The following is a 26,776-nucleotide window of genomic DNA, read 5'->3' on the forward strand; positions in this document are numbered from 1 at the left end:
AGGCGACTTGTTTGATTTAAATATGTCAGATGATTCTAGCAAGAGGAATAGGCTCTACACTAGAGGGAGGAGGGGGGGAAAAAAGAAAAGAAATAGAGAACCTGGTAGAAAAAATCCTTTCTAAACCATTAATCAGTTTAACCTGATCCTGTAAGAGACTCAGTAGTCAAACACCTGAGAGGTTTAGGATATGGGTGCACCTAGCCAAACTTCTACCTATAGCCACTGCCAATGACCCGTGCTTCAGAGGAAGGAAAAACAATCTCCATTTCTAAAATAGAAAAGACATGCTTTTCTTGCTGTGACAGACATGTAGAAGATGCTTTGTAGCATGGGATTACCAGACACTCCCACATAGAGGAGAAGAGTGGTTATTTCTAGTCCATGTGGGGGGAAGAGGTTTCCCTTCTGTTCCTCAAATACTTGGATCAAGTGTAGTCTAAACCATTGGTTTGTAGGATGACGTCTTGGGATAGATCATGTTCTATTCAAACCTACTCACCCATCCCTACTAATAAGTAGTTTTCTCTTATGATTTTATTTTACCAGGATTCAGATTACTCAAGTATCATCACTGGAGTGGATACCCACTGATGCTTTCAGATTTTTAACAAATAATATGCCCGGGAAAATGTCTGAGTAGAAAAATCCATTCATATGAGAATAAAAAATCCCAAATAAATACCCTTTCTACCATTATAACAGAAAGTAAATGTTTAATTTCACAACAGATTTATGGCCAGAAAAATCTTAGCTGGCATGTCTCCAAGAGTTTTGGCATTAAAGATCGATTAGAAGAATCACCAAATATGGCCCTTACTGTGTAACAGTCTTCAGGGATCTGCCTACATCAGGACAAAGGTGTCAAGTACATGGGGGTCCGCGGGCCCCGGCCTTCCTTGGCAAGAGGGCTGTTACCTGAAGTGTGTGAAACTTTCCACATGTCTGTCATCTTAGGCCCCCACCTCTGGCAAAAATAAAAGTCACTGCCTATGACTAGGACAGCTGAAGGGTGGGACCTACAGCAGAAAGAATGAAACACCTAAAAGCTAAGGCCATTGATTTTTGGAGGTGATACACCCTAACCCTAGATTTGGTCACATGTATCTTTGAGATGGATTCCAGGGGTGTTCCCATACCTTCAGCCCTAAGCCCCTCTTTGACCTCTGCTGCTTGACCACTGGGAACAGACTGAGGATCCTGCAAAGACCACCTCCCTGACCCATAGTGCCTCAGTGTTACCTGCCTCACCCAGGAGATTTTTCCATGTTGAAGAATGACACCCTTTTCCAGTCGTATGCTCAGACATAATGGAGCCTCTTTCCTTGGAAGAGTCCTGCCTGTATGGTCACTTGCTCTGGAATTATCTTTACCACTGATCCTAGGAAGTTATAAAAGATAACACAAAGATGTATTATAATAACAGCAAACACAGGAAATTGGGAACCATATGCTGAGATACAAACAGAGATATACGAATAAACCAACAAAAGGAAATCTGAAAACAATAATCTCATTTTACCCTGCATCTTAGACCTAAGAATAAACTCTGACTCAGTTCACTGGGTTAGAAAGCAGTTCCTGCCCCTGACCTTCATATTAGGGCCTTCTGGAAGTTTTCTGGTTAGCCTGCTTCACTCAGTTTGCTGGGTGAGGGCGTATGATCATTCCTTATGCCTGGAAACAAACTGAAGGCAAACACTTGCTCTCCTGCCAAGGCTTAAGTATGGTTTTTTATCTGGCCGTTTACATATATTATCAATTGGATTCTTGGGAAGCTCATACTATGTATATAACTTCCTACTCCCATAGGTGTATTTGTTTACCAGAAAGCAGAGTAGATTTGCACCTTACTGACTAACTAAAATCAGAGATGTATAGCATAAACTTTCATGATCCTCAGCTCATTTCAGCATCTGATGAGCTTGGGCTCACAAAAGCTTATGCTACACATCTCTTATTTAGTTAATGTATAACGTGTGGATCTACCTTACCTTCCCTCTCACTTCAGACTAACATGGATAACTACTAGGGCTGCATGAAGCTTTGGTAGCCGATTAGATTCAGAGGATATTCAGCCTGACTTGGTGGCCAAATCTCCAAATCCAGATTGAATCAGGAGACTCATTAAAAGGTCCAAATTGAACCAGAAGACTCCAAATTGATTTGGAGAGATTCGGAGATTTGGAAGGCTTGCAGGAAACAGAAACTGAGAAGAGGGAGGGGGATGGGGTGATCTTCCATATTTGGAAAAGGCTGAGGGCGGGAAGGGAAGACTGCTCTGATATTGACATCTGTGGCTGGCCAGTGACTGTGATCTTTCTCTGCGTTCCCTTCCAGTCACGGTGCCCTGGGTGGAGGACATAGAAACGACATATAAAGCTGTGTCTAAAGTGATCTGTGCCTTGTGTGAGCTGTGTCTGTCTTGGAGCAGCAGTACCTGAAAGGCTCTGGCTTGTTAGCTAGTCTCTCTTTTTCTAAGTTGCATCCAATCCTTTCCTACTTACCCTTGCCTACAATCCCTATTGTTATCCCTATCCATTCCTTTCAACCTATTCTTCCCCTGAAATCCTCTTATTTGGTCTTGTTAGTCTGTCTTGATTCTTTCCCCCCACAAAAAAAAAAAAAATCTGTTTTTTCCCTGACAGTATGTCATCACTGTGCAGGAAAGCATAACATGTATTACACACAAACCCACCCACACACACACACATTTTGCAGCACACCAAACAATATGAAGAATCATGTTGGAAAGGCAGGTGCCAGGTCTTCTGGCAGGGGAGGAAGAGGGGGCAGAGGGAGAGCTGCAAGTTCCCTCCACCCCAAACATAGATGCACCCTCTTTCCTGGCAGCCATGACTCTTCTGCTGCTAGTGGGAGAAAGGAGGTGGCAGCAGAAGCTGCACCTGCACCACCACCACTAACACCACTAACCAGCAGCAATGTGACACTCTCCACTCCAATTTCAGTTCCCAGTGTGTGCCTTCCAGAGCCAGAGGAGGAGCTGGATCTGGAAGCAGAGGAGCTGAGGACCATAGTGCAGGAAATTTTGGGGAAGGAAGGGGAATCTGAGTTTGCTCCACACCCCTCAAAGTTCCCCTAGAGGCAGGCCTCCTTCTCTGGAAGACACTTCAGAGGATGTTGTGGGGGCAGGTGGCTCAGCTCCTTCTGTTGTTTTGCCTCTGCCTGGTGAGGAGTGGGTAGTGTAGTGTGGGATCATTTTGAGGTGGCAGACAATTCCAGGTACGCTACCTGTCAGCACTGCAGATCAGCCAGGGCAAGGAGGTGAAACACTTCGCCACCACGGAGATGATGCTGCATCTCAGGAGGCAGCACCCCCTTGTCTTTGTTCCTCCTCAGCCTGGCACCAGTGGTAGCATGCCTAAGATGAAGTTGCCCTCTTGCTCCAAAGCCTGTGTCCCCATGAAGCAAAGGCAGGCCACCCTGGAGTGGTGGGGGAAATCTGCAAACAAAGGAGGCGTGTTGCAAGGATGAATGAGGTCACCCAGAGCTTTGGGGAGATGCTTATTCTGGATGGCCAACCCTTCTCCTTAGCTGAGTGGTCGGGGTTCAGGTAGCTCATGGTGCTCGTGGCCCCATCCTACTAAGTGCTTGCACACACAACCTTTAGTGGGACAGTGGTGCCCTCCCTGTTTGAGGCATGCAGGGAGTACTTGAGGAAGGAACTGCGCAAGGCAGGGCTGCAGGTAGCCTTGCACTTCACCTCAGACATCTGGAGCAGCCGGGGTGGAGATCATGCCTACTTCTCCCTCACAGGGCACTGGTGCCATCAGTCAGGCTGTCAGTGGGCTCTCATTCAAGCGGAGGTGATGGATGAGTCCCACACAGCAAGGGAGATCATGGTTGCCATGAACCACTTGGTGGAGCTATCCCTGCTGCATTCATCCTGCTCTGCCTTAACACAAAGTGATATGAGTTTTGCTTTCAACAGCCTGAGGAGCACTTTCACAGAAATGCTTGCAGCTATCTCCTTGAAAGTTGGCAGGCTTCATGCCCTCAGAAGGGGCTGCCATCCCTGCTGTTTTCATCTGAATCTGTAAAAAAACTGACAGTTATAAGTATTGTAATGATTCCCCATTATAGTCTATGACTGAATCTCTGAATTGGTGCTGAATCTCCCAGTCCGAATTGGCCGAATCAAATCGAGACAGTGATTTGAATCATCGAACTAAATCACTGTCCCTCCAAATCAGTCAAATCTGAATCTGAAGCGAATATTTGCTGCTTTGCACAGGCCTAATAACTACCTCTCTTTGTTTACCGGACCAGAAGTCCTTCCTAATCTAGTTATGTCCAAGAGAATATTTACATCCTTTCAGACATATCCCAAGGATGCCGTCTCTCACTTCACTGCTACACTTAGAGAAATGTGCTTCCTTGAATAGCTTGGATATTCTCACCTTTTAAAATATATATTTATCACTTTTTGGAAGGACCTGACTCAAATGCCTCAGACCACATCCGCAAGACCACACCCATGTCAGAGGCTAATTCTTAGCAATTACTTAAGTGTGAATAGATGAGGAATGCTTAAATTAATCATTGCCGTATTAAGTAGGCTTGTCCAAAATATGAAACATAAAAGTTACATTCATACCAAATAACACAATTCATACAGACATAATGATGATAAGGCTAAATACAGCTTGATGTAACCTGTATGTAGAGACTATTCATGCCATATCATTTAAAAAACTCAAGAAAACAGGCATGACATTCCACAAACGCTTCAAAATACCATAGGTTTGCAACACTAATCCACCTGACCAGTAGGCCCCAATTTGTAAGGTATAATTTGAATCCTGTCAGTAGTGAACTTCAATGCCTGCCAGAGACGATCTGTCCTTGGGATGGGGAGAACAGACCTTGGAGCTCCAGCAGGAAGGAAGAGTAAAGCAGATGGAAGGAAATTAATTAAATAAAAATAAATTAGACCTTTAAAGAGTATTGTTTTTAATATTTATGATACCAAAAAAACCCTTACATGTCTCAGTGAGTGAGGCACCCATCTTCATGTTTGACCTTCACTCCATAAATTAAATCGTTTATTTGGCCCGAAAGAAAGATGTTTCTGTCTTTTTTTTAATAGATGCTTTAAAAAAACCCAGATACTGCATTTTTAATCGCACTGCAAAATGATCCTCAGTGATATGAAAATGGTAATATTTGTTCATACCACATGACTGGATCAGGGTAGCCAATGATCTGTATCTGGGTTGCTACAGTGTGATGTATTATAGTTCGTACAATTTGCTGCAGGCAGAAATCTTAATTAAGGCCTTTTCTAAAGAGTGACCTTCAGGGATTGCATTACCGAATTGGTGTAAAAATAGACAAATGCCCTAACAGCATTAGTGGAGCTGTGAAAGAGTGTTAAATATGTTTCCCCCCAAAAGATTATCATTTGCTGTTATTATCAAGTGAGTTTCTGGGTACCTTCAGCAATCAATTAGTCTTAAAGTATACAGGAGCACAGTATAGGACTTAGATACATGGATCGCATTCTATTTTTACTAGAAGTTGCATGTTCAGTTTAAAAACTATACTCCCTACTGCTCTAATTCATCAATATTTTATTCAGGCACATGTATTTTCATTGTTTCTGGATCTCTCTAATTAGCTAGCCACATGTGGTGTCTGCCCAACATTCATCAATAATCCTCATATACAGCACACAGTGGCATCTGGGCAGGTTTGGCTTGGAAAAAATGGAATTTGTGACAGCATTTGCGAGTGAATTTTAAAATAATGAAAGCAAAGGACTAATAGCAGTAGCCAGAGCCAGGCAGAGGACTGGCAGGTGGTACAGAAGTGCCTTCATGAAGCTTTGCCAATACCCTTCACTCCTGAGCTGCAACCTCTCTCTGGTCTCACTTGGGTCTTTTCCCTCCCTTGGAATCTGATGCGAGTGCACAGGGACTAAGACGATGCCCCCGGTTTCATTCTCCAAGAACAAGATAGGATATGATCAAAGATAACAGAAGGTAGCTCTGAGCCACTGCGCCATCTAGCCTCCAAATGCCTCATATTTGGTGTTTCACAGAACACTTCCAGCACAGGTATTCAGGGATATCTGCTCCAGTTGACACTTTGCCTGCCCCTAAATATGGCTTCTACCTGATCTGCAGTTGAGCACTCTTTGGTGACTGGCTAAGGGGCATACATATACAAAGATGATTTCAGTGACTACCAAGGACATTCAAAAAGACCAAGGTGGAACTGATTTAAGTGATGTGGTTTTCTTTAAGTGGCATAGTTTATCAGTAGTGAACAGACCACATATTTGCTGTTCACTGGGGGGAAGGGAGGAGGAATTTAAAACGGTGCTCTACCATTTTTAAACAAGTCTGTGTATACATAACTTCTGTTCTGCTACAGGTATAGACTGGTTTCTGATCAATTATACCAGTAGAAGTTTACTGTCTGTACCTGGCCCAATGGTCAGATAATCCATTTACATTTTTAAGATGAAAAAAATGCTTTTAAAATAAAAATTTACAAAGACTTTTATACAGGCTTACCAACCTAACTCTATAATAATGCTTTCATGGACAGGGATGAAATGAGATGGCTGCTGGAGCTAGTCAGAGGCAGAGCTTTTGTCTGCTTTGGAAACAAGCGGAAACAAAAACTCTAGGCTTTTTGAAGTTAAACCCTACTGTGAGATCTACCAACCAGATCCTCACATTTCTACTGAAGTCAATGCTATGCTGCAAACTTATACTGGCTAAAGATCTAACCCAAAGAGCATAGAGAAATTGTCTCCAGTTCTCCAATGTCCATAACATGTTGCTCACTTAGTAGCATATGGTAGGGCTGAATCATGTTCCAGTTCACGTCTATGGTTACGTTGAACACACTGTTTTGTCTGGTGAACTGTCACCCTGAATCCTTACAAGGAATGTTGTCTGAAGCATCTACCTGTGGGATAATATTACATGGGCTACAGCGTCATTCATTCACAGAGGCAGTCATTTCATGGTTAGAGTAGGGAAACAAGTAAGGAAACTCCTGATCTCTATTCCCAACTCTACCACCGGCTTGACGACATTTGCCTCATCTCACTGTTTTTATACATTGCATCTATGCAGTATCACTGATGATCTCAAAGAGAGGGCAGAAGGCTTCATAGTTGCAATGGGCTTTGAGATGCTCAAATTAAAGGTGCACTAAGGCAGCAAAGCACTGATACTTACGGTCATTCTTTTTGAAACATATTACAAAAGGTGAAAGGAAAAATCACGTGTAGCTACTTCCTGCTGATATTGGATCACAAACTCTACATTTATTTCTCTCATTGAGTTCTCTCATGCTAAGTAGAAATACTGCATTGTTGTGCCACTGTAATACCAGTCTCACCACATTCAAAACAACTTCTCATCTACTGTAGCTCTACCATCGTATCACTTTCCCTTTAAAACTCCTAGCAACAAGAATCCAGAAAGACAGCTCACTAGCATCCTTACAGTGATCTGGTATGATATTAGTCTGATGTATATAATGATCTGTGAATCACTTGCCATGTTGGCATCAGAAATGCTCAGCATCACCCAGTAGTTCTCTCACCCAAGCGGCTTATGAGATGACATTATTAATATAACAGCAGCCACATAAGGTACTATAATTAAGAGTCTGGCAGAGTTGCCCTAGCACCAATCACTATTTAAAAAAAAACAAACAGTGGTTCACATTCAATTTCTTTATTAATACTTAGACTTTTCTCTTTGTAAAAACAACGTGTTATTATCACTGAGCTTTTCAGCTACAGAAATGAGCTGTAGCTGTTGGGATCAGTTTCTAAGCCTGATATATTAAAGAGAAAATATGCTTGAAAGGCTAATCCATGCAGAACAAATCATAAAACAACTCAAAATACAGTTAAAAAAATCCCACCTAACATTCTTAAAACAGCTTAAAATATACTTAAAAATTAGAAATCCCACCCAGTATTCTCCCCCAAATATCGAGAGCCTGGGTATTAGAATGGGGAAGGAGACTAGTGGATAAGCATCTGCCTGTCATGCAAAAGTGTTTTTTTAACTCACTTTCCCATAGACCCCTTGTGTGACCTAGGGCAAGCTGCTTACTGTAACATTTGCAGAAGCTCCAAATTGACTTAAATGCCCAAATCCTCTTTTCAGAAGAACTAAGTCATTTTGAAGCCTAGGCCCATTTTGGAGACTGTCAGTGAGGCACAGACTCACAAGTCACTTCTGAAAATGGGCATAAACTCCTAAATGACTTGTGGACATTTGAAAGTTTGACGTTTAACCTCAGTTTCCAACTCTAAAATGGGTATAATGAGGCCTTTTTTCTCCCAGTGTTAACTTATCTTGTCCATTTAGACTATGAATTCCATGGTCAGGGACTGCTAATTGCTGTCCAGTGCTTGGTCTAATCAGGTCCTGATGTCCAGGTCATGCATTAGTAAAAATGAATAATATTAGTAATAATACTAGTAATCTTCAGATACAATTGAGAGTGAGGAAATTAATTTGCACATACATGTTAAGTGAAGCCGGGGAAGAAATGAGTTCTGATGACGTGAGCAATCTAATTCTAGTTTCCCCTTCTGCGTGTCTTGAACCTGGGGGGTGCCATGATAATTTGGGAAGTTCACCTCTGCCAATAACAGAGGACAGTGAAGGTCAAGTGAACCATCTGTCTATCTCCTAGAGTATGAATTGAAAGTCTAGCCTTCCATCCAGCCACGCAGCAGAAAAAACAATAGTTTCACTTCTCCCCTCTCTTTGAATGAAAGCAAATAGCAGGTTATTTTTGTAATAGTCCATCTCTAAGGTATAAAAACAGCATATTTAACTACAGATTGGGATTCAAAAGGTAGAATGTAATCACATTTTTATTTCAGACATTTACTTTTTCCCACCACAAACAAGCCTGAGAAATCTTGCAGACATCAACAAAACCGTATACAAATGGCAGGCAGTTGTCTCTTGGTGGTGCCTGGCGCTGCAAGCATTTAATCTGCTCCCTTTGATGGAAATAGTGTTTTAATTTCTACAGCCTGTTTACTTTTAAATCAACAAATATTTACTGCACACTGCATGTTTAAAGGACACAATTATTAGTGTACCTCTGTTTGATTACCAATGACACAGTAATAATAACGTCAGCTGCTGAATTGTAAGTGAAAATAACCCTTTGTTCTCATTTTTCTTATCTGCAGACTATAACAGCACTCATGGGGACAATAACCTATGAAAGAGATTAAAAGCCTGTTAAATGCTATTTTCAGCTTGGCAGATCACCAAACCTTCGCCTACCCTTAAGCTCTGTTTCCTTTTAAATATGGCAAATTTACTGTAGCCATGTGACAACAGTAATGTGCAGATTTAAAGTGATTAAATAACTGTACAAACAAGATGTTATTAGGTTTATAAACTGAGCATTGTTGCCTCATAGGTGAAAAATACTGTGTGCTACTGAAGACACCAAAATATACTGGAGCAGACTGGTAATGAACTGCTTAGCAGAATGGCAGGAAAGGAACTGACTCTAAACCAACTAAATACACTCTCACAGTTTTCTGGATGGGGAGCTGTGCTCACCCATCCTTTTACTATCACTGTGTTCAGGTGAGCAGGAAAATAATTGTTTTATTTCACCAAAGCTGATATCATGTGGCTTGTTGGAAAATTGCCCCTCAGCACGAGTCTGAAAAGTAGAGGGTCTGCATGTGTTTGGACATGTTGATAGGAATATATGATGAACAAGGTTGTGAGTCATGATGTAAGTTCACATAAGATTATTGTCTAGTCAGTAAGCAATCAGGAGGACAAAGTCTGCAACCTATCCTGGATCTTTGATGACAGCCCATTCCCTCTAAGAGAAAACACTGTGAAAGGGGGCAGAAGTGCCAGTTAATGGAAAAGCAGCTCAGAGGAATTTCTCAATGACTGTTCATTTGAGTTGTAGGGTTTTGTTAGGAGAAAGGGATGGTATGAGTAGAGAGAGAACAGCTCCATACACCCATAGATCTTAGGACCAAAGGAGGAAGAAAGTCAAGGGTTGGAGAAAAGCTCTTTGTTGTCTCCTCTTCTTGTTAGCAACATGCCTGCAGAATGCCAATGGCTAAGTCCTAAGGTTGTAACAGCCACAGCTGTGTGGGGAGCCCAAAAGAAATTAATGGTATCTGAAATCACATCAGACTCCAATTGGGTTTCCAAATGGAGATGTGAGGTTAATTGGGGAACACCATTGTGGATAACAGTTCGTTCTACTTTCTAAACTGCTGGACATATTCCCCAAATTGGTGGGTTCAGACTCTAGGGTGCTCTTGTGGAGGGTCCTGGGAAATTCTGCCCTAAAAACATTCCAGATTTTAAAAATAACGGGTGGGACAAAACTGAGACCTCTTGAACCTTTTGTGAAAAATGTGAAGGAAAGAGATGCTCTCCCCTAATGGCCCAGCAGTTAGGGATATGTCTACCAGACTGGTGGCTATCCTATGGTAGATCACTCTCTTGCTGAGATTTTTCAAGAAAAGAGGTTTTTGTCACTTAAAGATTAAATCAGAAAATTTGAAAGAGCTCTTGTGCTGAGGAATAGCTGCCTTGGAAGTGAGACTCCCTCCTTTTTAGGTAAGAATTTGTCCACTCATGTTATCCAAAAGGATAATTGGGGACTCTGCAAGGAATAATGTTGCCCACCTGCACTAAAATGGTGCTCTATGTGCTGAAGAAAAGAATTCACCCAAGCTTCTCACATACGTTAGTACTTTAAACAGCCCTGCCTACAAATGGACCCCTGGCATCATCGAAAAGAACAACTAAAAGGAAGAGTACATGTGCCCAAGAGAATTAAAGGAAGATTTCCCCCCATGAGTAACAGTCTTGACTACCCCTTAGGTCTATACACTTTCTTCAGGTGATGTGCTCATGGTACAAGAAGCCCAGTGGTGGAATCCTAGCTTTATTTTTAGAAATATCAGGTTATTCTGTTCAGCAAAGTATCTCTACTCTCCTAGACTCTTTGTATTCTTACTTGCTTTCAAAGGACCCGTGATACTCCTCCATACACATTTTTATTCTCATCTCTCTTTATCTCAGCATCAATATTCAATGATGGATGTGATACAATTTGTGTCATGTAATTTAACATATTGTGCTTTCCAGTGTAACTCTCAACACTAAAGAAAAAAGCCATGCCTTAACATCCATATCCTCCCGTGTTTTGAGGAGGCTGCGTAAGTTCAAATGCATTGCCTACTGTAAACAGCTTTAATACAAACAAGCATTTCAAGGTGATTATATAATAGCAACTGAGTAGTGAAGGGAGTATCTGCATTGTTACCCTCTACAGCATAGGATGCGTAAGGATAAACATTTCAAATAAGTTCAATAAGTCAGGTGCCCAACACTGAATGAATTTATAAAAGGGTTATATACATATGCTATTCTAAGACTCTCAGGCCAAGAATTCATCATTTATTTTATTGTTTGACCACCAGTAGCTATTTTAAGAAATACACGAATAAAGCATATGTCACCTGGCAGTTTTGCTTCTAGAGATGAGTTTTGATGAAGGTCTTTAGTTTACTGACCATTCCTTCAATTCCCCAAGTTTCACTTTGAGTTGTGGCTTGGCAGAAACTCAGAAATTTAAAGTGACTCTCCATGGAAATAAAGTGACACTATTCCTACTTAAAAATTTCAAATCCTGCTGGATCCTTTGGTAGGAAATGCTTTTCAAATAGAAGCTTAGTTCTCTAACCCCGATGTGTACTATTATATTTCTGTCTTAATTTGCATCATTTGCTCCTGTCTGCATCATCTGAGGGAGCATGTTCCTATTCACTAAAACGTCCATGGTTAGGTTGTTCTCTTTCTGATTCTTCTGCCTTCCAACACATGCTTTGTATGTGAATTTGGGAACATTATTTATTCTCTCTGGGCCTCATCTGTGCAACTGGATTCTAATATTGCATTCTGGCATTTATATTTACAAGGGCAATGTAAATTTAAATTAACTAATGATTATAAAGTACACTCGGATTCTATGTTTTTCAGAAAGTTACAGCAATTTCAAAATTAGACCATTTTGTGTGCAGTGAGTGGGAAACTACACAGCAGCGGGGAACATTGATGGTGATATTGTTGAATGCACCCATCACTTATGACTATGTAGAGAAGTGATGTGGTCCAGTAAATGATCACTGCATACAAAATGGTTTTGGAAATTGCTGCAACTTTCTGAAACACCCTTGTAGATTAGAAAGGCATAAAAACACACAAAGTTTTATCATGAGAAGAGATTTGAAATCAAAATATCAGAAAGCAGGAAATGCCCAGAGAACATAAGAAAATATAATGCATCTCCATCAGATTTTTTTTTTCAGGAAATTATGTAATTAGTGGCCATTAACACAACAAAAATATCTTCCTAAAATCTGACATGGGGTAAACACACTTATTCTCACAATGTATATACAGTGGTAGTATGCACTTCTATTCAGGTCATTAGGAAATCAGTGCAGAAAACAGCTACTATTCCTGATAACAAATCATTGCATTTCAAAGGAGAAGGAAAGTTTAACCTCCAAAACACAACTGTAACATAGCTCATGAAAACATCCACGTACTACAGAGGAATACAATATAACAACATGAAACGCATCTCAGTGAATTCTGTGAAAAGTACTCCTATTTTAGAAACACTCATAACCACCTTTTCCAGCCATTGTGAAATCATTTTCATGAAATGATACTGTTTCTTGATCCTTTTGAAAAGCACATGTATGGTCATATTGCTTGATTTAGATTACTAGCAGGAAGGAAAAAGGATTAGAAAACTTTTAAAGCTAATGGACTTGATCCAAAGCCATTTCAGTCATCAAATTGATACCATGGCATTGAGCCCCTTTTCCTGGACAGTGCTCTCACTGAAGTAGCTGGATTGCAGGAGCACACCCACAGAAAAGATGAGGGAGAGAAGCTTTCTGGTGAATGTTTAGAATCTGGCTTAATAGCAAACTGTGGAGAGAATCACCATTAAAAAGAGAGAGAGAAATAATATAGCAAGAGGTTCACAACTTGCATCCCTGCAAAGAGATGAGATTTTCTTGTTTAGAAGGGGACAGATGGCAACCCTATATGTTGCCATTGTAAGTTGTCATAAGAGCTCTCCCTACTGTAACCCTTGTCAGAGCAGCATATGTTGCTTTGATTCAGGCTGGTTATTCTGATCCTAGCACTTTCATACCATGGTGCTGGGCATCTCACAATCCATGCCCCTCATCCTTCTTTTTTCTAGGGACAACTTGCTTCAGGAGAACCACTATTCAGTGGCCACCATGTGTGTAAATATACACACATCCTTAGGGTCCTCTCTCAACCCCAGGCTGTGTGTCTTTATCTATCTATCTATCTATCGAGACACACACACACACGCACACGCACACACACAGAATAAATATGAATCCAAATACAAACACACACGTATACATATATATATTTGCATTAGTATTACAATTAATATTTTATTACTTTTTGACATAAATTAAGTTTCCTTCTAGAAATGTTAATTTGGAAGGAAGTAAAATGTTTATATGGAAAAAAACACGTATAAACTGCTTTCCCAAGCCCCATGAGCCAAAAAAAATACTGAACTAAAACTATTTATACTTAATATCAGTACCATTCTAGAGGTTGTTGGAAATCCATTCTCATGAAGGGATGTCAGATTTCTCATTGAGTTCTCCATGACTGCTTCTTTAAATTCATAGCAGAACTCAGGTATTTCAGATCTCCTCTACATGAGTGAAGAAGAGGCCCTAGTTAATGATACAGGGACTATGACACATGGCTGAGCACTTCTAGTTCTAGGAACAACTGAACACTGAACTACTCATGCTCATTATTCAATCATCAGGAGCCCTATGCAACTACGGTGCTGCAGTGGACACTGGCCATGCAAAACCTCTGTACAGTGCCTTCATGTGATGTGCTTGGTTGATCAACTTTACTGAAAAGGCAAACTCCATTGTAGTTTACCTGAAGCTTCCAACTAGCTTTCAAGGGCAAAATCTGGGAGAATGCATTTAGCTAAGAGAAAGTCTACATCGGTGAGGGAATCCTATGACCCAGCTGAAAAAAGTCTATGATCTTGTGCCTTCATGCAATGGCAGGCTTATTGGATGCCAAGTTTTTGTTATTATGACAGGAAAGTTATGCCCCTACATCTTAAGCTGAAAAAAGATCTGGTAGGTTTATTTCTGAACCCAGGAAAACAAAACCAGGCTTCTGAAGATTTGCACAGGTCATGAACATAATGTCCTGGAGACTTTTTGCAGGGCCTTTTTACTCACATACTGTAGTAAAAGCCATCCTGGTAATACTGTGTGAAAAACAGAAGAATAAATTGGTGTCATTTCAGCAGATTAGCACGGCCACGTCCGCGGCTGCAGCTTTCCATTGTGTCATCAACTTTGCTGCTGCCATTTCCATTTCACATCACACTGTGACTGTTACAGGTATTATTGTTAGAAAAATCAAAGAGAGTGCAAGATTGTTTATAATGGATCTTCAAAAACAAGGCAAAAATGTTGATTTCTATAAGAGGAGGGATGAGATTTCTGTAAACACTGCAGCCAATGTCTAGGTTTCTTTGTTTAGCACGCACAGCTTGCGATTGATGATAAGTCTTAGAACACACCATTGCACTAACATCTTTATTTGCATGGAGGACATTTCTTTTGAAATGCAAAGCCAAATCAGTGTAGCTTCACTGATATGCTTGGTAACACTGAAAGAGGATCAAGACCACAACTTTTGTCAGACATGATAGCTCAGGAGTTAAATCATGGGACTTATAGTCTAGCTCTGTCTCTGCCACAGATTCATTGTGAAACCTTGGGCAAGTTACTTCTGACTTGTTTGTGACTTTAATAGGACCTCTAGGTGCTTAACTGCTCTGGCAGTGGAACAAGAGAGCTCCTGATATTTCAGTTTCCCTGTGCATAATGGAAATAATAATTCCTATCTGCCTTTTCAAAAATACTTAAATGAAATGTCCCTAATACGGTCACATTATTATTACTGCTATGCAAAAGAGGATGCGAGAAGGAATAAATATGACCTCAAAAATATTTTAAATATGTTGTTATAAGCTATGATTTCTTCTCCTTTCTTCTTTTTTTTTTTTTTAATTTTCACATCAGAAAATATATGAGCCATAACTGTACATGGTCAAGAATCATCTTTAGGGCTGGAAGAAAAAAGGCCCCTGTGGACTTGCAGACTCAATCCCAGGGTCTTGAACTCTAGGATGAATTGAATGCAACAGTCTAGTATGTGCATATATCTTTAGGTACAGAATAAAGAGTTATAGCTTTCCTGTGCCATATAGGGACTCTGAAGCTTGCTGAAAGAAGATGCTAAGGCTCCATATTTTGCTAGTAAACATTTTAGATCTTGAAAAGTGAAATTGGCTTTGCATTTGATTTCAATGTATTATTTGTAGGAAGCTAAATTTGGATGCATTCTCTGCTTCTCAGCATTTTTTCTTCCTCCTGCAGATTGCAGCGGTGGATTGAGACAACTGGCTAGATTTTGGTTTCTTCTGCCCTGAGGTGAAGTTACTGGATGTCTTTTGGCTTCCAGCCCAAGTACATTAAGATAAAATCCAGGCAGAGTCAACACTTGAAGTGTAAGGGAGGAACAGGCTTTGGGCAGGTCAGCAAGCACTATTCAGGCTTGTCATGCCAATCCTGCGCACTCTGCAACCCCATGAGTTAGACAGCAGAAGTTAATGGCAGAATATGCAGCTACTTTTTGCAGTACCAGTAGGGAATGATAAGGATCACGTTCTGTCTGTACTTACGTTGCGGAGGAAGAATGCCTCAGGTAACAGCTGTTCTATTTTGAAGAACCAGATTTCGTTCTTTAAACAGGACCTGTTCTACAAAAGTTCAGGGAGTCTCAAAACAATCATGCTTCCCTCTCAATGGAGAAATGTGGGCAAGACAATTAAAACTAGAAGGCTATATAATAACCTTAAGCAAAGAATAAATTGATACCAAATTATATCAAAATTATATAAAATTAAAGTGATTTATTAAATTGATATACATGAATTGATAGTAAATTGGGAAGCATTTTTAAATGGGGTTTCACGAGGGTTTGAGATGAGTCTAGTGCTGTTTAACTTTTTAATTAATGGTGTGGAGGCCATTAAATGATAGATTGATTTTGGGGTAGAGATTCTATTAATAAAATTTGCAGATGATACAAAACAGGGAGGAGTTGCAAACACTTTGGACTAAAGTGTTAAAAGAAATGTTGAAAAATCAGTGAACTGGGCTTTAGACAATACAATTAAATTCAAGACAAATTTTAGGTTCTACACATAAGAAAGACAAAAACAAATGCAGAAATATAGAATGGGGGTAGCTGATATGTCAATGGAGCTCCTGAGAATGAGCAGTAGGTTATGGTAGGTCCCAAGTTCAGACAGTGACAGCAGTGTGATACAGGTGCAGGACAGAGGGGGAAGCAAATTCATTTTGTGACTATATTACCTCCTATAAGACACAGGAGGTAAAGATACCATGCTTAGTGCTGGTTAACCTCATTTGGATTAAGTATCCTCTTTGGGTACCACATTTTAAAAAGGATTTAAAGAAATTAGACGATCCAGACATAAGCAACAAAGGTAGTAAAGAGTAGGGGTGCGCAAAACAGGCGGTATTCAATTTGGATTTGGATTCAGTCCATGGGACAATGATTCGATCCACTGATTCAGAGAACAGCGATTTGGCCACAGACACAGCAATAAATGTTTTTTTACGTACCTCGAGTACCAGGTGTGGCTTATGAACACTGTGATGCTGGGGTGGATAGAGCCTTCCACAGGCGCGCGGGGGAGCCCCCTGCATGCTCAGTGGCAAACCCAGAAGTGGACTGAAGTGCTTCCTATCCATTTCTGGGTCCACTGCCAAGCGCACTGGTACCCCCCCACACTCCTGTGGGACGCTCCATCTGCCCCAGCATCTCAGTATTCACTGCCTGGTACCTTGAGGTATGTAGAAAAAACAGTTAAAGCTGTGTCTGTGTCTGAATCATCAGATCTTTCTGAATCTCTCTGAATCGATTTGGAGGATTCTGATATGATTCGGAGAGATTAAAGGGTCTCCTGATTCGATTTGGATTTGGAGATCCAGCTGCTGAATGGGGCTGAGTCTCTGCCGAATCGAATAAGCAACCAAAGCTTTGCACAGCCCTAGTAAAGAGGATGGAAAGCAAGTTATGTGATGAAAGTAATGTTTAGTCTGGAGAATGAGAAATTAAAGACAGGTCATGATAGTAGTTTTCAAAGGTCTTCATAAAGAAGATGGAGATGCATTGTTCATAGAAGGATATCTGGCAATTGATTTAAATTCAGCAAAGCACATATTGAGCAATTCCAAGAAAAACCCTGTGGGCATGTCTGAATGAGTGGGACCGTGCGGTACGTGGCACCACACGTTCAGGTGTTCTCTGGTCTGCAAGGGAATAGCGTGGTGGGGGGAAGGGGGTTACCCCATAATATCCATGTTGTTGCTGGATATCCAGGGGTCAAAAAAACCTGTGCCAAAAAAATCGGGAGTGGCACACACAGGGGCAGCACATGCCACTCAAAACCAGAGCCTGGCCATCTGGAGCCACACTGCAGCTGCCAGCCAGGCTCTGAGTGGCAGGACTGCAGCTGTTGCAGCCCCAGGAGGCCCCCAGGACCCCAGGTAAGGCTGCTGTGGCCACCCACGATAACCTGTTGCACACCAGAGGACACATGGCACCGGCGTTCCCTAGGGACAGCTAGCAGTGACACAGTTGCCACTGCTAACTGTCCCGAGGGAACCAAACATCTATGCTCGTGTGGATGTGGCCTACCTTTGAAAACTTTAAGACAATGTAACAAGTTGTCTGGTGTGGCTTTAGAATCTCCTTCCATGGAAGATTTTAAAGAAGAGGCTGGATAGGACTAATGAATACAATTGGACAGGAAGGGACTAGTGGGAGGGCTTTGAGGACCATCAGGAGTCTAAAATTCAGGCTTCCTGCCTAGAGTTCGAAAGTGGACTCCTTGGTCCCCTCCTCTTCGAATCTTCAGCCCTATCCCCTGATTACCTTTACCTACCTGATTCCTTTATCTTCCACACTTTAGCTCCCAAGGGATAAATCTTTGATTTTTCACTCACTGCAAACAAAGTTACTTAGTTCCAAGTACCCTGATCCTGGCTAGATTGTCGTGAGACACAAAAACGTTAACTGACTTTCCCAAAGTCACATAACTATGCACAGGGTGGATGTCTGTAGTTTACCTTGCATTACAACAGAAGACACCCAAACCTCACTGAAATTCATTAGAAGAGGAACATAGGGTTCTCTGGAAAATCCCAAAGGCAGGCATTGTTTTCCTGTCTTTATGTTAACCACTGAACCTGAATCACCTTGAATTGAAGAAAGTGCTATGCAACATTACTGGTCCCTCTAATTGCTGGTCATTTTTTTTTCTAGGAAGTTGGAGCAGGGAGGGATTTAATGCCTGATTTGTTGACTTGGAATCTTGAACAGAGTTTCAGATTTGCCTTTATCTATCCTTGCTGCTCTCTTCTGACTGAACACGTTCCAACTAAATGATTAATCTATGTTTTGCTTTCAATCCTTTTTTTTTTTAACTGAAAATCACGGAGCATTGTTGGTGCTTACTGTCATTGCTTACTGTCATTTAGATGACTTCTAATATGTTATAATACACACTGGGTGCATCTACACGTGTGCTTTACTGCAGAGTGGACTAAGTAGCTCAGCAGTAAAGCGACACAGGTTACATGTGCGCCAGTATTAGGGCACAGTAAATTAACTCAGCTGTAAGATACCACTGTCAGGGACAGTATTATCTTATGGCAGAGTAATTAAGTGTAATGAAAGACATGTGTCAGCAGTGACAGGTTCGCTGGGGCACGAGGGTGCTAAAGTGCAGGGGCCGCCTGCCGTACTTGAGAACTCTTGTACCCCAGCCAGCCCCTCCACCATCTGACACTACCACCTGCATCCTGGGGCTAACAATCTGAACCTGCTGCCAGCCTGGGGCTGCTCTGCCCCTGCTCAGACTGCTGCTGTCCTGGGTGCACACACAGACACTGTGCCTGGGAGCAGCTGACTCCAGCTTGAACTGCTCCAGAGTTTATTGCATCGTGTTAATTTCACGTGTAGATGCAACCATTGGCTCTCGTCTACCAGGCAAAAAGATGTGGATAGAGAGGTAGGTAGGTTAAAAAGGGATCTTTCCATCATAAATCTAAAAGAGCAGTCAGGTAAGGATCTGTATTCTGGTGCCTGAACAAAGTAGGGCCAATATTATTGTCAGGTAGGCACTTAATGAAGCTTTAGACTGCATTGTGAACAATCGCCTTTAGTAATGACACTTGTCTGAGCCAGCAACCTCTCCCTTTGTAAAGGATGAAATGCTTTTCTCTGTGCAACATTGTCTTATGGTAATAGAGGTATTAGAGCAAAAACCTCATTGAAGTCTGTAGCAAATGTCTATTTAGAAATATTGCTCATGTTTTCTGTAGTTTTTGACCTCGCACTTCAGTATCACAGCTGCACCATATTCCCTGCTCTGAATATATTGTTGCTAAGGGAAAGTTTCACTAATGGAAATACCTTTTAAATCTTTGCATCATGAACTATTCCACCCCTCAAAATCTATCTGGATATTTATCATGTGCTTATCCTGGTGGTAACTAATCACTAAGCTGGGTACATAAATGGTCAAAATTATGCTTTTTCCTTATCCTCCTTTGGAATCTGTTTTATGGGTACTTGAATTTTGTATGGTTTTCTCTACCTTTTTTCCTTTGTCAGCTTGCTTTTTTTCCTTCACTCTGCACAGAATGACTCTTGAAAGTGCTATTGAGAAAAAGGTGTTGAAAAAGCATGGGTTTTACAGCTGATACTGGAAACAACATGAATTATGGAGGTGTTTAGTAATGTTGACCTGAAGTCAAGAAAAAGTAGGGCAGGGTGACCCCTTACAGACTAATGGATTTGGAAAGGGATGGGCTCTCAAAGGTAACAACTCATTTTATCAACCTATGCTAAATTGTCTGTAAGGTGCCACTCTGCCCTGTCTTCACAAGGACTATACACTGCCTTGGACCAGCTATGTAAAATGCTTTGTCTTCATTATTTAAAATCTTGCAATGGTTAACTCTGTTGTTCCTCTTCACTGTGAGCATTCTTACAGAGCATCATTCAAGAGAAAGGCTATGGTCTCCAAAATAGTCAGGGCAAAATCTGTTCAGGGTCATGAAGATCAATGTTTTCAACCAGAGCTAGTTCAATTAGCAGACAAGGATCCAAGGCAAGTATGCGAGAGATGAAGCTGATGTACTGTGGTAGCAGACAAGGAATGAAGGATGGCATGCAATGTACTCAGTTGATGTGCTCTTATCAGTCTGTGATGCTGGGGTGACCATCTGGAGCATCATTATCATTTTCTTTCCGTCATCCCCAGGATAGTGGTGCATAATAATTGAACACAGGGGTGACAAATATGTGCTTAACTGATTATCACCTGACAGGAACAAGTATAGTCTCGTGATCAGAGATAATGACAAAGCTTTTCTTGGGTGTCCAGGAGCACCAAGAAAGTAAACCCGCACTTCATGAACAGAGTCGATGTTTCACATGGATGGAGATCTTTTGGTCTCAAATGTTCCTTCAGAATGTTTTCTTTTTCTACTAGTATCTTTCCTGTCTGGTTTGAGTTTAATTTCTTGGAGGAGCTTATTTCAGCTAGGCACTGGGACAGCTGTACTGTGATATTGAGATGAAGATGCAGAGCTGAGTCTCAGCTACATACTGTTGGACATGCGAATGGGTGGTCCACCCTCTCGGTCATTTCTCCCCTCACATTCCATGGACCCATAGGAGAAACATGGATTCCAAGAAGAATGAGGACACGTAAGAGCTTTTTGTCTTTGTGCTGATGCCCTTCACAGTACTGCTTAAGATCTCTAAATGACTCACAACATTAAGTGGTAGAGCGGTGTGATGTAGATGCAATCAAAACCAAAATCTACTTGGAAAAAGAAGGCTGTCTGGCTGGCATGATCTAGTTGGAGATTGTCCTGCTTCGAGCAGGGGGTTGGACTAGATGACCTCCTGAGATCCCTTCCAGCCCTAATTTTCTATGATTCTATGTTTTGCGCTTCTTGTTACATTTTACAGGAGATATAGATAATATTTATGCATTTTGGGAGTAAGTGAAAATAAGCCAGTTCTGAACAAGAATAGGCCACTCTCTAATGACACAGGTCCTTTTTAGTTAAACTGGTCTTTGCAATAAAAAAAACAATGCACATTTCAATACCTTCAATTAAAAGTCACCATTTTTCTAAACAGTGAATGAAGTGATGTGAATGTGTGAGTGTGAGAGAGAGAGAGTGCACGAAGGAAGGTAGGAGTAAAATTTGGATGTTAGCTCATAAAAGTTATGAAAAGACAACTCAGATTCTATGAGACCAAATGACCTCAAACAGTTGTAGTGCCACTGTGGACTGTGATTTCAGATGGAGAATGGGTGGCACAATAAGATGAAAAGATCTTGCTCTGACAGTTTAATCCTTAATAATGCTTAGGGGGAAGGATGGGGGACTGGCATAAGTATATCATACCAGACAAGTTCTTTTCCTAGCTTTGCATGCTACCTTATGTAAGTCTCTTCTCAGACCTTGTCTTTCTTGTCTATTTAAACTGTAAGTTCTTCAGGGGAAAGACAAACATGTCTGTGTGAGGCCTAGCAGATCAGTGCTTGGATTGTGACCTTTCAGTTCTACAACAATAGAGATAATATTAATACAAGAAGCAGAGGAAGGGCACATGGCAGGGCAGGAACTCAGTCTGCAAGCAGAATGCATTCCAACATTTCCTAGAAGGAATGAGTGGGATTTGATAATTATATCTTATTTCACACATTTATTTCTTGCCATACATTAGCTAATCAGTATGCTTCTGTGACTAACAGTAACAGTGTGTAGAACTAAAATGCCACTTAACAGATAGAATGATCAATCTCTCTGACTTCGCCAGTAAACATGTTTCATCGGGGGGTCACTAATATGCTTTTATTGCCTCGCTGTCAGAGATGATGCCATTACTGAGCCTGATGAAGTATCCTATAGAGGATTCCTTTTAATTTTATTTTTTATGCGATCATGAGAGACCATAACCGATAAATTTAGTTCAATGCTGTCTCACTATTAACTAATTCTGAGTAAATCCATCGGGGCAACCTGGGTACAAACACTTCAAAGAATTTTTACAGGATATTGAAAATGATATTCACCCTGGGACAAAGGTTTAAGTATTGAGCTGCTACTGTTTTCTTTACCATTAGAGCTACAACACTGCTAAATGTCATTTAGTCAAAACACTGTATTCTGAAGGATTTGTAGCACAAGATGACTATTTGCTTTTAATAAATTTGTTCTGTCATGGTGGTTATGGTAGATTATTTTTGGGGGGGCTGGGGAGTCTGGGGAGAGATGATTCATACCAAGTCATTGTTCCTCAGCCTCATAGCAGGGGGCTGATCCAGCTCTCAAGGAAGTCAATGAGAGTTTTGCTATTGACTTTTATGGAAACAGGATCAGTCTCTTGATCTCTACAGGCTTTGGAGTGCTCAAATCCAAATTAAACTCTAGGGCTTTTTTCAAGGGGAAAAACAGCTATAGTAGCTGCACAATGGAAAAAGGAACTGCAAAAAGGCTTTTTGGTAGAGGTTTTTCTTTTTCTTGGCTGCCTTACTATCTGATTTGGCCCCCTAAAAATTGGCACTCATGAAGTGAAACCATGGAAACATTGGATACCTATGGGTGTGTGAACTACTTTTGTCAAGGTTTGGACTTTGGGAATTTGATGTTTTTCCCCAGTTTATTTGATTTTCCCCCCTACTGAAATCCATAATCAGCAGAGCTTTTTAAAACCAAATGTAAGAGGCCACAGAGTAAATTTAACTTGTAGTATTTCTGATGGTCTGAATATAAAAACAACTTTGTTTTAGAGAGAGATCCTCTGTTGCTGTAAACCAGTTTCACAGGCTTCAGTGCAGCTATGCTGGTTTACACCCCCTGAAGATTTGGCCTTCGGAGGTAAAAGAAAAACTTCCAATCTTGACAAGAAAAAAAAAGACGGAATTCCTGGGAAGTTATTTTAATGAAACAGATGAAAACCAATGAAATAAACATCATTTTTGACAAATATGATCACTCTTTTGCAACTGCACAGACCTTTTCAGCCTAGGAGATCAAAGTATTTCACAAATATCAGCTAAGTCCCATAATGCTCTGTGCTCAAGGTCGGCCTGAGTTCTGATGGTTAGTAGGTTAGTATGGTTAAAGCACTCTACTTTTTATAGTCAAAGCAGAAATATGGCTAGCATCATCTCCAGCTGTCTTTTACGCCCTGAGCCAAATAACTAGGTCCTACTTGTGGTTGCAAAAACTGTAGTGTAAGGCAAGGAAAAAGCTCAAACTCATGCTTCTGAATCTGTAGCAAAACACATAAATTGCTCTGTCACTGCACTTTAGTGCACAAGGGGATAGATACTAGTATTTTTTGTTCATTAAAAAATGGCAAATTATGTTTCAATTGGGTCCCGGACCTTGATTCTACAAAGACTTGCTATGGACCATTCTACTGATTTTACTGAAACTCCTCATAGTACTCACTGAGTTAAACATGTGCAGAAGTCTTTGCAGGATTATAGATTTGCCCAATAATTCATTTCTGTACCTTGGGCCTAAGGACAGGCATGCACAGATTGTAAGTGATGCACATGCCTTGAGTTGATGTCTTGCTCAAGGACACTTCTTCATCATGCCTCCAATTGTAATGGCTAGAAAAAGGTATTTAGAAGCTTGCTTTTGGGAATTGGCTTATAGGTAAAGTAGATATTGCATTAGGACAATGATCTAGGGCAATTTCATAGATTTCATAGACATTAGGGCTGGAAGGGACCTCGGAAGATCATTGAGTCCAGCCCCCCGCCTGAAGGGCGGGAAGTCAGCTGGGGTCATAGGATCACAGCAAGATAATCATTCAATTTGCTCTTGAAGGTGTTCAGTGTAGGTGCTTGTCTTCTGGCGTGGATGCTTTGCCCCAAAGTTTGGTGTCATCGGCGAACTTGGCCAGTCCGCTCCTGACTCCAATGTCCACATCATTAATGAAGATGTTGAACAATATGGGTTCAGGGACAGAGCCTTGAGGGACCCCACTGGTCACAGGACACCATGATGAGTGACTGACATCAATTACTACCCTCTGGGTCTGACCATGGAGCCAGTTTCTCAGCCAGCAGATCATGGTGGACCCAAGGCCACAATTTCGCCAAGAGGTGATCATGGGATACTGGATCAAAGGCTTTTTTGAAGTCAAAATATATGACATCAATCTCTTCTCCCTTGTCCAGGTGATAGGTCACCTGGTCATAGAAGGAAATGAGATTGGTTAAGCAAGACCTACCCACAACAAACCCCTGCTGGCTGTCCCTTAGGATGTTGGTGTCAGCCAGTCCATTAAAGATGGCCTCTTTAATAAACTTTTCTAAGACCTTCCCCAGGATAGAAGTCAGGCTGATGGGTCTATAGTTAGCCAGATCCACTCTCCTCCCTTTCTTGAAGATAGGTACCACATTGGCCTTCTTTCAGTCTTTGGGCACTACACCAGAGTGCCAGGAGTTTTCAAAGATCCATGCCAGGGGCTGGGCTATGATGCTCGCCAGGTCCTTGAGTACCCTGGGGTGTAAGTTGTCAGGGCCAGCTGACTTGAAGGTTTCCAGCTTCTCAAGATGTTCCTTCACAAGGTCAGCATTAATGTAGGGCAAGGGATCTCCCTCACCCGGGCATGGGCATCACATGGGACTGATGAAAGACCGATGCAAAGTACCCATTTAACAGGTTGGCTTTTTCCTGGGCGTCAGTTGTTAGTTGCCCCACCTGGTTCAGCAGGGGTCCAGTGTTGCCCTTGCTTTTCCTCCGTGTCCCCACATATCTGAAAAAGGACTTTTTATTGTCCTTGATGCTCAAAGCTAGTTGGAGTTAACTGACAAGGCAATGGCAAGGGTTAACTGATTTCTAAAAGTCTGTTTGTGACAAAGTTCCTTCAAGGTCCACTGTGCAGAGGCAAGCAGCAAGCAGACACACAGGCTGGGAAATTGAAGACATGTGCCACACTGTTCCATAACATGAGATAAGGAACGCTGCAGCACTGGCACCAAGTCACAGTGCCCAAGTGCAGAGCTCTTGGGATTTCTGGTTTTGGGGAACAGACCAAATTATGAGAAGACTGGTAAAGCCCAAATTAGGACATGTGCATGGGATGGGTTTGTGAAACAAAGGAATTTGCTGACAGGACAGAATGTGTAGAGTATGATGACCACAGGGAGACCAATTGATGACGCCCAAAGATGAAGAGTCTTCAGAAGGACAGAAAGAATATGAAAAGAGGGATTTCAGAGCAGCAAAGGGTCCCTGAGAGGGGACCTGAGGTCACCATGGACAGAGGGCATACCACCAGTCCATCTCACCCACTCCACTGAGGGGGGTAGGAGGGGAGCCCGGGCTCTGATATCCAGGCTGCTGACATCTGGCATTCAAGAGAGAACCTCAGGGTGAAGCTCATATACTGACCAGATGTACCTTGACTCTGTGAACCCTAGGACTGGTAGATATAGAATTGTTTGTATTATTCTTATGTGCTATCACTGTGTATCAATAACATTTGCCTATTATTGGAGAAGTTGCAGTTGGTCTGAGGATTTGGACCCACCTGGAACAAGGTATCTGAGGCATAAATTCAGTGCTAACAAGCCAACTTTTCCAGATGGTGTGTTCCCAATATTCTGCACAGGCCACTGCTTCTGGTGTTAGTGTTGCCAGATCTTGTGGAGTGCATTGTGGTGCTACAGGGCATCTCAGAAGATGATCTACAGTTTGCTTCTCCTGACAAACACATTGGTTGGTTGCATAGAGGCCCCATGATTTCATGAAAAAGTTGCATCTGCTAAGACCCACTCTCAATCTGTTCAGGCTCCACCATTTGTAGTTGGAGCTAGATACTAACTTCTCACTGGGGGTAATTCCTTGCCAACTCCATTCAACAGCTCTGTTGCCTAGTTTCTCCCATTCTTTTTGCCAGAGGGTAGTTCTGGCTGATTCTGGTGGTGTGGTCAATGGTAGGGTAGAGGACAAAAAGCTATTTCATGATGACAGATGAGGGTGCACTGGTTGATGTCTAGATAGCAGGTAATGATCATCTGATTCTTGTACCTGCTGGTCAAAGTCACCTGGTACTTTCCCCCTGATGTAAGGGTGCTTTGCCAAATAGTGCGTATAGGGAGAGAAGAGGAGTGGGTTCTTATAATTCTGCTTGTATCACTTAGGGTGGTGTCAATATGTTTACTATGACTTGAGCATCCTCAGGTTGTACAGGCATATTCAGACACAGAGAAACAAAGTGCTAAGGCAGCAGTGAGTAGGGTGGTTGAATGTGCTCCCCACTTGGAATTTATGAACTTACGCAGAATGTTGTTTCATGTATTGACCTTGGCTTTGGTATTTAACATGTGCTTTTTGTAATTAAGTGTACAGTCCAGTGTTACCCCTAAGTAGACTAGGTGTTTCTGATGTATGAGACTCTGTTCACCCCAGGTGACATTCAGGTGTTGTTCCACATCCCAGTTCCTCAGA

General features: G+C 41.6%; 1 long non-coding RNA gene across 1 annotated transcript; it reads right to left on the bottom strand.

The window, feature by feature from the left end:
• Positions 1 to 20,144: 20,144 nt before the first annotated feature.
• On the bottom strand, positions 20,145 to 26,255 carry LOC109307112. The gene is made up of 3 exons (XR_002100167.1): positions 26,124 to 26,255; positions 23,866 to 23,869; positions 20,145 to 20,155 (listed from the first exon to the last, which is right to left on the bottom strand). It is a non-coding gene; the product is annotated as an uncharacterized LOC109307112 (long non-coding RNA).
• Positions 26,256 to 26,776: the final 521 nt, after the last annotated feature.

The sequence above is a fragment of the Crocodylus porosus genome, unplaced genomic scaffold (assembly GCF_001723895.1).
Source record: "Crocodylus porosus isolate Cpor-Errol unplaced genomic scaffold, CroPor_comp1, whole genome shotgun sequence".
Taxonomy (NCBI): domain Eukaryota; kingdom Metazoa; phylum Chordata; order Crocodylia; family Crocodylidae; genus Crocodylus; species Crocodylus porosus.